Genomic DNA, 16,310 nt, shown 5'->3' on the forward strand with positions numbered 1-16,310 from the left:
GAAAACATACAATTAAGAACGAAAGATATAAATTGTATCATTAGCTAAGCAACAGTGTGCATCTCAGGATATCCTGCAATCCAAGGCAGGGTGGGCAGGTGGGGTGGCTATGTTAGAGGCTTTTTTTTTTTTTTCATAAGCATTAAAAGTGAATTAACTTAATAAAATATTAGAAAACAACCGAGAAATTCAAGACAGGAGTTTTAAAACTGGCTTTTAATTGTGCAAATAATTAGCAGATTGTTTAACCTCAAAGAGGGGGTGGAGTCTGAGTTCAAGGTCACTAAGGTTTTTCTCAGTTCTGAAAGGCTGTAATTTCACCCTGTAGGTTTATGACTACTCCTAGCTCAGGATTTCCAAGAATGGTTTTCACACTGCATAGTTTTGGATTTTTTCAATAAAGATGATTCCTTCAACATACAATTAAATGTGATTTTCCTTCTATAGATATCATAAGTTTTCATATACACAAATTTTCAACTCAAAAATAACTAAGAAATTCATGTGTCTGTATGTTTTCATTTAGGAAACAAGCTATATATATGGAATTCTGGTGAAAAAAATAGATCTTTTTCCCTGCCATTCCATGCCCCCTCCCTCCGCAAATCTGAGTAGCTATCATTCAGAAGGACCTAGAAAGTAGCCATCTTTTACCCAATTATTTGGAAATACAACAGTATGTCAGTATGTAACTAACTTGAATAGTTTAAGATGTAAGCCCCTCCTCACCCATCCCTATCTCACAAAACAATCAAGTAGTAAGTTAAAATTAAAAATAATCGCTAACATTTCCTGGACACCTACTATATACCAGGCACTTGCTAAGGGCTTTACATTTACTCATTCATTTAATCCCTACCACGGTTCTGAGGTAGGTACAATTACTATCCCCATTGCACAGGCGAAAAACTTAACCTCAGGAAAGTAACTTGGCCAAAATCTCTCAGAGAATTGTGACAATAATGGGATTTGAATTCAATCTGTCTGGCTGCATAAGCCCTGAGCATCTCATTGCAGAGTTCCGTATTATTAAACACAATTTGTGTGTGGTATCAGGTATATACTTTATGAAACCTCTTACAATTTCAGAATAATGTTCAGAAAAATAGTTATTTAATCAAGCTCTATGGTAATATGTTGTAAATGCCTTGGTTTCTCATGTTTTGTCACCAGATCCTTTTATTAATGGTGCTAGAGTATTTAAAATCCTATTTTAAAACAAAAGACCTAAAGACAGATCCCTTATTGGAGCTGGAGCCTGACCCTGCTGCCTGCTATGCCTTGGGGAAATGACTCAAGGGAGAACACGGGCACCAGAACAACCCTGGGAAGCATTCATCTTCCAGAAAAAAGAGCAACTTGGACCATTCACAAGTAATCCTAGAAAATATTAGTGGGGTTTTATTAGGGGGTTAACAGACTCCTTTCAGTAATATATAGAGATCTACCATAACTAGAAGATTAGAAAAAGAAGTAAGGTTAACATCAGTGAGAAAAAATATCTGATATCATGTTCATAAATTTAAAACCATAACCTTTTCATGTTTTCTCTTCTCACAGGCCTCACTACAAACAAATCATGGTTAGGACAGTTGCCCATATCTGCTATAGCTGTTTGAATTTTTATCATAATGGTTAAAATGGCAGGAATAAAACTAAAAAGTATGAGGGGGCAGCAGCTGCCTCTTCTTCATGTACTTTGAAATATCAGCTCTGATTACTATCTCCAATGGGAAAATATAATTCTTAACTATGACCAAAGACTCTATTCTCATTGTCATTGTTTGGCTTTATTTTCTATCTATAACTGAAAACATGTATATTTGGATTTCTGGGCAACCTTGCTATAAAAGTCTGACTCTAAGGGAAAAAAATCTCACTGTAATATTCTGACTCTGTAAAACTGTACAGATTACCCATTCTTCTGAGATCTCCCATTCATTAAGAAAGGAAATCTGAGTTTGACAACTTACAGAAGCAAATGAGAAAGAAAAGAAAAAGTAAATGTTCCTGTATTCAAAAGAGTGGAGAGAAAGAGGACATTAAATCATGAAGTGTAAAAAGAGGGGGAAAATGCTTTATCCCTCCAAATTCTGGAACCAAGCCTTAGGAGACATGCCTTTAAGCACAGAAGGCACACTTCAGGAAGATTTCCTTATAAAGCAGGTAGCACTCTTACAGAAACTGTTACACCAAGAAATGTCACAGTTTCAGTGAAAAGTTACATAAGTTCAAGAAATGCTTGACAATTTATGGAAACACAATTCATGAAAATTGGGATGTTCTGGAATATATCCCAATTTTTAATGTTGACATCAGAGTACCAAAAACCAAGCAGTTACTCTGGGCTTGAAGAAGTTTAGATGGACTTACTCAATATTGTATTGTTTCTCTATGTTCCTGTAAAACCAAATTTTAATTCTCAGTAATCAATCGACAGTAAGCATATATCTATCACATAGATGCTACTCCATTTTGAGTCATGCTACATTTATGTAGCCATTTTGTACCCAAAGGGCAAGGTTCTGAAACTACATCCTTAAATACTGATATTTGAAAGCTGTTCTTATGAGTGTCTGTCTGCACAGGAAAGAGACTGAAAAATTATAACTGAAAAACTTTAAGGATAATCTGTAAATCTCACCAGTAAAGTCCTTTTTAATTACCAGCTAAAAGAATCTTGACCCACCAGAAATTTGGCAGCCAAGAATTATTTTTTAACATTATTCCTACTTTAGTCATATTTTCAACAGACTTTTTAACTTCTCTCTGCAGTGCTTTAGCTGTTTTTCTCAAAAACTGAAAGCTATAGGTATCTGTATTTGAAACTGCCATATGCTATACAATTTCAGTATGTAATTGGAAAGACAATGTGTTTTTTCCTATATATGAAACACAAGGAGAAAAACATAACATACCATGTGCATTTAGGAAAGGAGAGGAAACAAGCAGATGACCAGAGGTACAAAGGAGGTCCTTCCTTACCAATCCATAATGTCCTTCCCGATCTCCACTGACACATGCCAGCTTAGTGCCAAGCTTCAAATACCTCCACCCTGCTTATTATTCAGTCAGTTCTTTTCTATGTATGTGGCCAAACCTTAAACAATGTATGTAACTGAAGCCTTTTCCTTAATGGTGAGAAATCAATTAGGGCAGAGAATCTATTTCCCTGCTCAGAGAACAGACAGCAGCAAGGCTGGGAGAAGGGCTGAGAAGTTACAATGTGTACATGGACACCTTGAATTTGTATTATACCATTTTATCCATTCAGTTTGATTCCAGGTGCTATTTATTACACACTGAGTACGTGCTAATGTGATAAGCACGTCGGCTCTTGGGGTGAAGTTAACTCTTGAGTCGAGGGGTGCTGCCAGAGGAGGTGAGAGAGAAAGCCTGGGTCAGAGGAAGGCGGGGGGCCCACATTTGCAGGCACGTGTGGAGGGGGCAGAAGCCCAGCATTCGCATTGTGGTAAATCCCATTTGACAGTTTTAGGAAGGCAGTGCAGTACCAGGAGGACAAAGGCCGGTAACAGTCATCTACCCTGGACAGATACTGTTCAGGCCTGCTTTTTTATAGTCTGTCCTTCTTTGCAGGCATTAACAATGAATTCACAAAAACTGACATGAGTTACTTACTCATGGACAAGTGAAATGTTTGCATGTTAAAACCTATTTAAAAAAAGAAAGAAAGAAAAGCAGAGAATACACTTAATCTGCTGGCCAGTATTTGTATTATCTGATATGGCTGCTTTCTTATTCAAGTGCCTTTAATCCTTTAATGCCCTGAACCTTTCAGAGAGAAAGAAACATCCTTCATAGGAAGAAAACATGTATTTCAAAAAGCCAAAAGGACCCAATAAGTAGATTCTATTTGTAGTTTAACAATGTAAACAACACAAAATTTGGTTCTATAGTTCCCAACTTATTGGGGGGTTTTCACAGGTCCTAATTCTTTATGTAGAATATCCTCAATATGTGTAGTTCTGAAAGTGGTTCACTGTTTGTCTTGGGCAGGACAACAGTCACATTTCCTGCTATGTAAAGCAGTTGAAGACTTCAAATAAAAGGTACTTTAATAACGCAGTATATAATTATTAAAGTTTTTTTCCCCTAATAACACTTAAAGTGATACAGAAGAATGAAAGTGAATCCCCAAGATAATGAAAAGAAAATTCTCTTGTACTAGATGAAATGCAGTTAAATCAAGATTGGTTTCAGCAGGTCTCAGGATCTGTCATGATCCACCACTGTCTAGGCTGACACTCATCTGATACACTATGTCAGTATTCATTCTGTTTATGGATTCATCTAACAAGTTTTAGTAACTATCAGAACTGTGCTTAAATACCCAAAACACTGAGTCTATTTTCTGTTAATACATTTTGTAATTTACATCCAAAATGTGTATCTGTTAGGATGCATTCAGCTGCAAGTAACAAAAAACCCCTGATTCAAGCAGTTTTGAATTTTTCAAAATGTCATTACCTCCTATAATCTGAGGTAGAGTTGCTCTAGGGTTGGTTAATTCTGTGGCTTAAGATCATCAAGATTCACCTTCTAGTCTCCCATACTCAGCACGTGGGCATGAAGTCACCTAGTGCCCCTGTGGTTAAGGTGCTGCTAAGGCCAGGGGTCACATGTATACTCAACAATTTCCAGCTAAAAAAGGACGTTCTCTTCCCAATAAATTACGCATCATCAAGAAAACTGTTCTCTGAGGTCCCAAGCAGACTTCCCCTCACTTATCAGAACTGGGTCACATGCCACTTCCTAAACTAATCACTGGCAAGAAGAATGGAACCAATCAGGGCGAAAGTGGAGCCCACGTGCCCTAAAGCCCACCGCCTCACAGGGAAGGGACAGCTCTGCCAATCAGGAATCAGGGCGGGAAGAGAATGGACTCAGAAGAGGCAAAACTCAGAAGAGTTTTCTATTTAACTTTTAATAAAAATGTGGTATCTACTGTTTGGTCAATTAAACTTAGAACTAAGTTCTTGAAAAGGTCTATAAATAATTCTGTACAGCAAAAAAAGATAAAAGCCCTAAAAAGTGAATCGATAAAGGGTGGCATACTAATTTTTTTTAAAAATCTATCATCTATAGATAAATGTATGCCACACTTATCAACTAAATTCTTGCTAAAAATGCATAGTTGGAGCAAAACTGTGAACTCCCTTTCTCTAAACCATATTAGGCTAAGAGTGACTTCTTAAGTAAAAGCTTTTGCTTTGATCAGAGCTGTTAGCAGTGAAAATATATTTGGCAGCTATGGTTCCCTGGTATGAAATATAAAACATGATAATCAAATGTGGTTTTCTGTACTCATAGCCAGAATCAAAACAAAATATTCCCCTGAATACCCTAGTCAATAGAAGATCAAATAGAGCCACAATTCATGAACTGACAAAATGTTGTTCTTCCTGTTAGCTACAGTTAGTGCTTTAGGTATTTTATACAAAACATAGGTTAACACTTTATTGTGTTTTTCCCATAGCTCCCCAAAAAAGTCAGTTTTCCATCTTCACCATTGTATTTTTATACATAAATTATATATAAATATGTGTATGCAACATAAAAGATTACATAAATACATAAAAGGCACTTGATAGATATATCATATATGTGTATATGTGCATTTTTATTTTTGAAATGCACCAACTAATCCATGCCAGTTTAAGGAAAGCATTAGGAATGAGGCAAATTTATAAAAATCTGATTGGGTGTTCTGATGTTAGGAAAGTAAGAATACTGTTGCACTAAGTATTCTAGTATAACTAGTAGTGCCATTAATCTTAATAACTAACATTTTTATAACTTTATATGTCACGCACTGTGTTAAGTACTTTGAAAACATTAATAAGCATTAATTAGTTTGGTGAAAAAACATGTTCAGAGGCAATTAGGCAATGTGATGGGCCAGTTAGCCATAACTTTTGGCAACTTAGGCAGGCTCTCCTAAGACTAATTTCCTATATCTTAATGGCTTCTTCTGACTGCAGAATCTGCCCTCCAATCATTTCATTCATTTATTTTTCTTTTTATTTGGAATTCAATATTTTCTTTCATGTTTTCTAAAATACACTGAAAATCAGAGGCTGTACACAGAAATCATAAAATAACACAAATTATCATTGCATCATTCTAGCAGTGATGCTTAATTTGTCACATAGTTAAATTTACCACATAGCACTACCCCTTTAATATGTAAGGTTCTCAAGGCATCTAATATAAATCATAAGGTTTGAAACCAGGCCAACAGATGGTTGGATTTTCAAAATAGCCTGAGCTACAGCTGCCACTCTGTGTTAGCATCAGATTAATAGCTGATATACCAGTTAAAATACAGTGAGCCATCATTACGATTAATTTGCTCAGTTACTTACCCTGCAACTTCCTCTAACTCAAGCAGATGGAAAGAAACAAGCTGAGAGTTCCAACTATCAGTTGCTTTTCAATTGTATTAGGGGCATAAATAATGAAACTTCAAACACTTTCTTTTTAGAAGACAGGTTTCCTCAAGGAAACATTGTAAGAAAAGGACAATTAGATTACAAAAAGGAACAAGATTGGCATTTGAAATATAATATTTTACCATGTCAAAGGTTCCACTTTTCAAGAACACTATGCTTTCTAGGTAGGATGATATAAGTTCCATTTAAAGCAAGATACTCGGGCTTCCCTGGTGGCGCAGTGGTTGAGAGTCTGCCTGCCAATGCAGGGGACACGGGTTCGAGCCCTGGTCTGGGAGGATCCCACATGCCGCGGAGCAACTGGGCCCGTGAGCCACAACTGCTGAGCCTGCGCGTCTGGAGCCTGTGCTCCGCAACAAGAGAGGCCGCGATGGTCAGAGGCCCGCGCACCACGATGAAGAGTGGTCCCCACTTGCCGCAACTAGAGAAAGCCCTCGCACAGAAACGAAGACTCAACACAGTCATAAATGAATAAATAAATAAATAAAAGAACGTGAATTTCTTTAAAAAAAAAAAAAAAAAAAAAAAGCAAGATACTCTTGGTTTTCTTCTTTTAACCCAGCATAGTACACTTACGAGTATCCATCTCGGTAATAAATTACATGGTCATTCAATTTGTGTGTCATAGAGTAAATAATTAAATACCTTGCACTCAGCTCTTATTAAATTACTTGATAATTAAGTTTTCAAGTAAAAAAAAAAAAAGTACAGTTCCCTTAGGTGATAAACTGTCTTTTCACTTATCCCTCTTCTAATATGCTTGAGGTAGATTCATCTTACTCAGTCTAACTAGAGATGAAATTTTCTTAATCATCTCCCTGTCAGCCTGTGCAAAAGAAAACAAGACAAAATGTTTTGGTCCTGCCTACCACAAAAGAGACATTCCTATATTATAGAATATAAATTTCATATAATAATGATTTTTTTAATGCATCATTTCATATAGATATGCTATTGTCAGTCTTGGGTATTTTTCTACTTGTCACATTTTTACCACAGAATGCTTAAATGGAAACTTAAAAGGGATGAACAAAAAAATTGAGAGAGGAATCAACCTAGTTTATATTTTATAGAGAGATAACTGAGTTAATAAATAATGTTTTGTGAAAATACCTATATTTTTTAAATTAAAAATTTTTCTAGTGAGATGAATGGCCATTATTTTTCATTCTCGTAATTTTCTTTAATGTCTGGCTTAATCAGTTTTATCCTCATATCTGATTCTGCAGTCAATCTGTTGCAATATGTTGTTTCATTTGAAGTATAAGAAAAATCCAGCCTCACATAGAAGTATATTTAGAAGAAGGAAGAGAATAATAGCCTTTTCAGATAACTGTGGATATTCTTCTTTGATATTACATTAAAACTTGACAAGTTGTAGTTTCTTAAAGTTTAGTTGCAATGTGAAATCTTAAAAGCATAACAATGAACTTTTCATACTCTTTACAGTTAAATCTTCTGGTCTATATTGACCTTTTAATGGGTCTTTTATCCATGCATGTCTTTGTAACAACACACATCAGCCATTTTAAAAATATTGATTCACTGAGTTACGCAGATTCTCCATATTTTGACATATTTCATTATATAACATCAAAAAATTCATTAATATCACACCATCTCATTAGGTAAGTCTTTATGGATTACCAAGGGGAGCAAGTAAATGTTTGGGGGTGAAGGAAATTTTCAGTATCTTGATGATGATAATGGTTTCACAAGTGCATACATATGTTAAAAACTCATCAAGTTATACACTTCAAACAGGTACAAGTTTCGTGTATAAGTTATACCTCAATAAAGTAAAGACAGATAGTGTGATAAACTGGAAAAATGGAGTTTCTTATTCTACTCTGTGTTCTCTACTTTTGTGTATAAAATTTTCCATTAAAAAAAAGTGAGGGGGGGCTTCCCTGGTGGCGCAGTGGTTAAGAATCCCCCTGCTAATGCAGGGGACACGGGTTTGAGCCCTGGTCCAGGAAGATCCCACATGCCGTGGAGCAACTAAGCCCATGTGCCACAACTACTGAGCCTGCGCTCTAGAGCCCATGAGCCACAACTACTGAGCCCACATGCCACAACTACTGAAGCCCATGTGCCTAGAGCCCGTGCTCCACAACACAAGAAGCCACCACAACGAGAAGCCCATGCACCGCAACGAAGAGTAACCCTGCTCACCGCAACTAGAGAAAGCCCGTGCACAGCAACAAAGACCCAACTCAGCCAAAAATAAATAAACAAAATAAATAATTTTTTTTAAAAAAAGTGGGGGAAACTCTTTAAGTTTAGGAATCTGTCAACTCATGGTAATAGATTACAGCTTTCTAAAATTCTTATTATTGCCTGAAAGCTTGAATTTTATCGTTAGCAGTAAATCATGTCAGCTGTCCTTGATGTGACAGGTTTATTTATTTTCAAGAAGATGTCTGCCAAACACCCAAGTGTGAAAATGAAAAATGTCCATGGGTCAATTTTCAAGAAAAAATGGTGTTCCATGAAGGAAAGTGGCTATTTTAGCTCGCAACTTAAACAACCACACAGTGCTCTTCTCTGAGTTAATCTCCCACTTCAATATGCAGAGGTGCTTTATGAGCACCTCCCATTTTTGTTACACAAATATTAAAAAGACACATTCTCAAAGGTTGAGATTAAATACAATTAATAATTCTTACTACTCAGCAAGACCATTCTTAGGTAATATTGACTTTTTTTTTTGCAACTGCCTTGATTCACACTGGTAACCCACAGTTTTACCCGCCACTGCTTTTGCATCATCAGTGCAAATGTTAACCCAGAGGAAAAAGCAAATAATATCTTAGTATTATTATAAAAATAGTTTTGCCCTCACAGACCCTAAAAGTATCTCAGGGACTGTCAGAGATCCATGGACCAAACTTTGAGAAATAGTGACTAAAGCCATAAGAGCTTAAAGCCCAACAAAAGTGTAGCCTTAGACTATTAAATCATTCATAAGATAAGCACAATGAAGCACATTTTTACTGGTCATACAGAGTGAAGTAAGGCAGAAAGAGAAAAACAAATACCGTGTGCTAATGCATATATATGGAATCTAAAAAAAAAATGGTTCTGATGAACCTAGTGGCAGGACAGGAATACAGATGCAGACGTAGAGAATGGACTCGAGGACACAGGGTCGGGGGAGGGGAAACTGGGACGAAGTGAGAGAGTAGCACTGACATATATACACTACCAAATGTAAAAGAGATAGCTAGTGGGAAACAGCTGCATAGCACAGGGAGATCAGCTTGGTGCTTTGTGACCACCTAGAGGGGTGGGATAGGGAGGGTGGGAAGAGATGCAAGAGGGAGGAGATATGGGGATATACATATATGTATAGCTGATTCACTTTGTTATACAGCAGATACTAACACAACATTGTAAAGCAATTATACTCCAATAAAGATGTAAAAAAAAAAAAAGTAAATGATTCACGTGAGAAAAAACAGACATTTAAGCACATATCTAATGCCAATACCCCTACCTACTAAGTAAACCTTTAAGTGAGTGTATGACATTTTAGCAATATAAACATTTTCAAATTAAACATTTTAGAAATTTATGACTTATCACTGATACGACAAAGGCTCAGATTTATGGATTCTAGAAAGCTGAAAGATATTTGTCCTAGCTACGCCTTTTACCCAAGGAGGAAAAACTGTTGACTTCCTCTTCCCTCCACCCCTTCCTACCCTATCAACCAATGGGTCAATTACATTGACATCATTATCTTCCATGGAGAAGACCCCCCATGCTTACATACCAAACTGGGCAAGATCCAGAGCTTTTGGAGCTCTGCCCTGACCCCTAATGGGAAAGAAGCACTGAAGGTTAGAACACCAAAGTCAAATCTCAGGGTCTCCTTAGAAGTAACCCCAAAAAGTACTTTCCTTTTGGCTGAACCACCACCTACACAGGACCACCGGGAATCACTGGATGGACCATGACAAGGCTTTTAAGACTTGACAGGACTGGTCTAAGCTGTCCAGGTCTAAGGGTGATTCTAAAAAAGCGGGGACACCTGGATAGAGTAAAGGCATTGACTCAACTCACTTGGAATTCTCCATAGTTATTTCAGCCCATAACGTCTGAGTCTGGTGTCTTGTTGGTCTGACCTATTTGACATTGGCTACAGACTGCTGACTACAGCTCTGACGAGGCTAACTTACTGACTATGACCCCTCTCCTCTTCTATCACCATATCTGCATAGGCCTGTTTGTTTCTATTTCAGTTGACGGTCGGCCCAACCCTAACCCTCTCACTGCCTCTGTTCTACAGTATAGAACTAATTGAAGGTCTTATCTTTAGGATCCAATCCTATGTCATTATGTTGAGTATTAAACTTCACCCTCTTTTTATCTCACATCTATCTACTCAGTTTCCTTTATCACTTCCTCACTGACTTAGTATATTCAACTGTGCCCATCTCCTTTCCCACCTCCCTCACCAACTCCTCAAACACACAAACCTCCCCTCTGTAGCTTCCTCAGCTAACTAGACTGTAGACTCAGCCATGGTGCCTCCTATCTCTAATATTACTATTATTCCTATCACTTAATATTAGCACTAATATTACCCCCACCCTGCCTCCCAACCTATCGCTTCTCTCCCCCTGTAAACTGTACCTATTGTTCCTGGACAGTGTCCTTTCTCTACTATCCGCCTCATCCTATTTATCCAAGCTCTGCCGCTCCCCATCCCCACTTTCCTAGAAGCTAAAGTTATAAGCTTCTTCCACTGTGTCCTATCAAAGCCCATTATTGTTAGGGATGAAGCCCTATTTCTCTACTCCTCCTCCCTCTCCATTTCTCAGATGTAGTCTTAGCTCCCCAGTGACGCTATATCACTCTTAAGGGCTATGTCTTATACTTCTCTGTATCTCATTATACCCAAGAGAAGTGCACACATTGTACACTTTCAATAACATTCATTAAATTAATGGTGAATAATTATTATTAAACCAAAAAACAGCTGGGGTTCTCAGAAAATCATGTTTGTACCTCTGCTTGCAGAAGCTATAAAGAAGTACATTGGCCTGCAAAAAAAAAAAAAATATATATATATATATATATCTTCTAGACCTTTCCAAATTCCCCACTGCCTCCTCTAAGAGGTATCTGACAGCTGAAAGTAAACTAGTCTTTGCAAGCACGAAACTGCTCATCAATCTTACAAAGGGTGTCATTTACTCAATTATCTTCCCTAAGGAAATATAAATGGAACAGAGCTGCAAGAGAAAAATTAATTCACCCAACTCCAGTAAGTAGCTCACAGAGAACAGCTTTCACCACCCTAGGATATCTGAGCTATAGTTCATTCCTGGATTCACCAGGAAGAACTGGTTTTTCACTTTTTTGTTTGTTTGTTTTGGAATTTTAGCTGATTAATGCAGTTAGGTTTGTAAGAAGTTATACCTCAATATTAGGTAAGCATAATATCAACCACATTTCTTATTATGAGAGAATTAAAATGTAGTACCTTTCTCTTGCATCTAAACATGTGACTGTTGCCTCCATATCCTACCAAACTCCCCTAACACTCCATATAAAGATGCATGATGGCAGAAGCTGGAGAGGAAAATGCTCAGCATGGAAATGAAAAGTAGACCCAGGGAATAGCAGCAGCTGCCAGGGGATCCAAACTCAGATGCCTTCAGGAACCAACCAAGTAGTGCAAGTGAGTTAGGCAAACTGTAGAAGAACAAGAGTCAGGGGATGATGAAAGGCACTACTTTCAAGGTGTGCCTACTACCCCACCCAGGAAATCGCTGCATGCAAGAACACAGAGCATGTGTGGCCACATTTCTGGGTTGTTCAAAGGCACCAGAAAGCCAGATTTTTTACATAAAATCATCCCCAGATTGGCAAGTAATTAAAATTATAAAAACAAATTAAATTTAAATTTGTTTAAACAATTTTAAATAAATTAATATTTATTTTAAATAAATATTTTTAAAATAAACAATTAAAAATTGTTTATTGTTTAAATAAAATAAACAATTTTTAATAAATTAATATTTAATAAATTTTTAATTTTTAATAAATTAAAATTTTAAAAGCACTAAATTTCCTAAAACTAAATCTCTATTTCACAACCACTTTTAGTAACTGGATTTCTACGTTAATCCTCTATGTCTGACTACTTAATTAATGATCACACCAGATAGATGAAAAGCTCAAATGCAAAAATAATAACAAAAAAATCAGAAGAAAATATAAACAAAAACGTACCAAATCTTTGGTTTGGAGATGACTCTAGTCATAATAATTAAAGAAATTACAGAATTTTTTATCTATAGTTTTACAAAAATTAAAACATTTAATATGAAAAATATCTTGTGACCAAAACTCAATGCAAAATAAAACCTGGAAAAATATTTGAAGTCAATATGGCAAAGGGCTAATTATCTTTACTCTTAAGAAAACCTCACAAGTTGGTAAGAGACAAGAAGAATGCACTCCAACTCCTTATGGACAAGGATGGTTGCTATTGCCAGTTCCTAACCTAATACAAAGTAGTGTACCCTGTGGGACTGGGACTGAGACATCTGCAAAACCACACATGGGGTTATGAGGGGAAACATGCACAATTAAATGAGCTCTCAAAAAAAACTTTAAAAGCACCAGAGGAAATCAAGTGCCACAAAAGACCCAACAAATAGTAGAATTCACACCCAAGGAACCAGATTTTCAAAACATGAATTTTCAAAATTAATTATATTGACATCATCAAAGAAATAAATGAAGGAATAGCATCCATAAAGCAAAGATCAGAACAGGAAAGGATGAAAAACAATCAACTGGAAATCTTGGAAATGAAGCATATAGTCATTAGTTTGTTTTTTTGTTTTCTTTTTAATGTCCTAAATGATATAATTGAGACAGCTGTAAAGAAAATCAGTGATTTGGAATCCAGTGCTCTCCAAGAATGCACCATTAACAAATTAAGAGATAGGAAATATGTAAATCTAATAAATTCTCTCCCCAGAAAAATTCACATATGTACCTACATACAAAGTTTTATAAACAATTTCAGAAGGTTCCCAGAGTCCCTGAAGCCTAACTTCTACTCTAGAATTCTGAATACAAAATATCTTAAGATCTCAAATCTGTCTCACTCTTTAATGTATACAACACAATACTGATTCAAAGTTCAGGAAACAGACATTAAATTTGAGTTAGTATCAAATTAAAGAGAAGCCATACCAATGGAAGCCAATTAAATCTGAACAAGAGGGCGGAAGACCTAAATAGACATTTCTCCAAAGAAGGCATACAGATAGCTAAAAAGCGCGTGGAAAGATGCTCAACATCACTAATTATTAGAGAAATGCAAATCAAAACTATAATGAGGTATCACCTCACACCGGTCAGAATGGCCATCATCAGAAAATCTACAAACAGTAAATTTTGGAGAGGGTGTGAAGAAAGGGAATGCTCATGCACTGTTAGTGGGAATGTAAACTGGTACAGCCACTTTGGAGAACAGTATGGAGGTTCCTTAAAAAACTAAAAATAGAGCTACCATATGATCCAGCAATCCCACTCCTAGACATATATCTGGAGAAAACCATAATTCGAAAGGATACATGCACCCCAATGTTCACTGCAGCACTATTTACAATAGCCAGGACATGGAAGCAACCTAAATGTCCATCAACAGAGGAATGGATAAAGAAGATGTGGTACATATATACAATGGAATATTACTCAGCCATAAAAAAGGACAAAATAATGTCATTTGCAGCTACATGGATAGACCTAGAGTTTGTCATACTGAGTGAAGTAAGTCAGACAGAGAAAGACAAATATCATATGATACCATTTATATGTGGAATCTAAAAAAAGGGTACAAATGAACTTATCTACAAACAGAAATAGAGTTACAGATATAGAAAACAAACTTATGGTTACCAGGGGGTAAGGGAGGGGAGGGATAAATTGGGAGATTGGGATTGACATATACACATTACTATATATAAAACAGATAGCTAACCAGAACCTGCTGTATAGCACAGGGAACTCTACTCAGTACTCTGTAATGGCCTATATGGGAAAAGAATCTAGAAAAGAGTGGATATATGTAATATATAACTGATTCACTTTGCTGTACAACTGAAACTAGCACAACATTGCAAATCAACTATACTCCAATAAAAATTAAAAAAAAAAAGATAATACAAAAATATAATCTGCACAAGAAATGAAACTCACAAAGCAAGAGTCCTGAATCCTGCCCAGTATTCTCTGTTGCAAAACTCAGGTAAGATCAAGAAAATCAGTAATTATCCATAGCAAATACAGGACTCTAGTGTGTATTAAAACTGGCTAATTATTAAATAATAATTATCATTTTAGATGCAGATTTTGCTTTAATGTTAATAAAGACAGGAGAATATAGAGTATGTGTAATAGGCAAAAACCATTTTTTAAATAATGGTAAATGATTGATATGGGGATATAAGATGAGTGAAGTTTGAAAGAAGCTAAATTGCTCTGAATTAGAAAAGGGTGAGAGATAAAGAAGACTGAGAGAAAAATCTAGAGAAATTGCCTATAATAAGGGGAATTTTAGAAACCAAGCTGGTAAACAGCAATAAAAGAAAACTCAGTGAGTGGAACACAGTAATCTGGGATGACCTGAACAGAGCTGTCTAATGACAATATAGGAGATCCATGCTGTGAGCTATATAATGCAGCCCCACAATACCTTCAGTAAAATCTACATACTGCTCTTTTTTAAAAAAATGGGAGTGGGAAAGGCAATGAAGCACTGAGTTCTCCTTCAAGGTTGGTCTAAAGTAATTACAGAGAAGATATGGAAAGCTAGCCAAAATCTATATTACGCAAGAAGCATTTAAATTTGCCTTTTACAAAGTGAACCTAAACAGCAATGTTTGGTCTTCATCAAAACTTTGATGGAAGGCAGCTCTCTTACAGAGATTCTGAAAACACAAAAATCTTCCTTAAAGCACACTTGAAATGTTTCAGAACATAAAATTCAAATGACATATTAATTATCTTCTGTTTAAGATAGCTAAGATCTTTGGAAGGTAAAATAATGATTTCTCTGAAGATCTCTAGTGAGAATTTAGAAACAAAATTGTGTCTCTTGAACATTTTTAAAATACTTTAAACTTCAGTATAAAGATTCTTTCACGATGTATATTTCCATAGGTTTTCTTCAAGCTGATGTGGAGAGAAATTACCTTGGTTGAAGACCTTGAAATATTTAGATACTGGTATTTATCTTCTCTAAGTATTTTCATGTTACTTCAAAAGTATACAAATCAGGTTGTCTTGAAGTTCACAGTTTTATAAGAAGACTGCCCAGTTTGAAATTGTATATTTTAATCACAACAGATCAGGCTCCTTTAAAAGACATTCACATTGCAAACAATGAGGAATACCCCCGTTCTGGTTTTTCAGATTCTTCATTTGGTGTACACACTTTGCAGTCGGAAACATAATTGTGTATGAACCTGTCTCATCACATGCCGTCTCCCTGATATGATGACAGAGCATTTATGTATGAATCTTTGTTTCCCCTTAAAACATGTTTTTCTTAGGGAAGAAATTAAAGGACAAGTTTTCAGTCTTTGCAGGCCACCTATGCTTTCCCTTCCCAGAGTGAAACTTCCTGGCCTGGCACGTTCTCTTCCTAATTAGAAGCAGTGAACACAAAAATGCCTGGTATAGAATGCTGTGGTCACGTAGGCCTTCACTGGAGAAAATGCTTTCTTCATATTCATGAAATAAAATTAAACTGAAATGAATTATGACTCAACATTTGAAGGCTTCATGATGATTGTGTTTAAAGCA

At 36.2% G+C, this 16,310-nt stretch overlaps 1 protein-coding gene across 3 annotated transcripts in view; it reads right to left on the bottom strand.

Moving 5' to 3' along the window:
* AKAP7 (A-kinase anchoring protein 7) overlaps positions 1-16,310 on the bottom strand; it is a 141,315-nt gene that overhangs the window by 44,011 nt on the left and 80,994 nt on the right. The window lies entirely within an intron of this gene.

The sequence above is a fragment of the Balaenoptera acutorostrata genome, chromosome 14 (genome assembly GCF_949987535.1).
Source record: "Balaenoptera acutorostrata chromosome 14, mBalAcu1.1, whole genome shotgun sequence".
NCBI lineage: Eukaryota > Metazoa > Chordata > Mammalia > Artiodactyla > Balaenopteridae > Balaenoptera > Balaenoptera acutorostrata.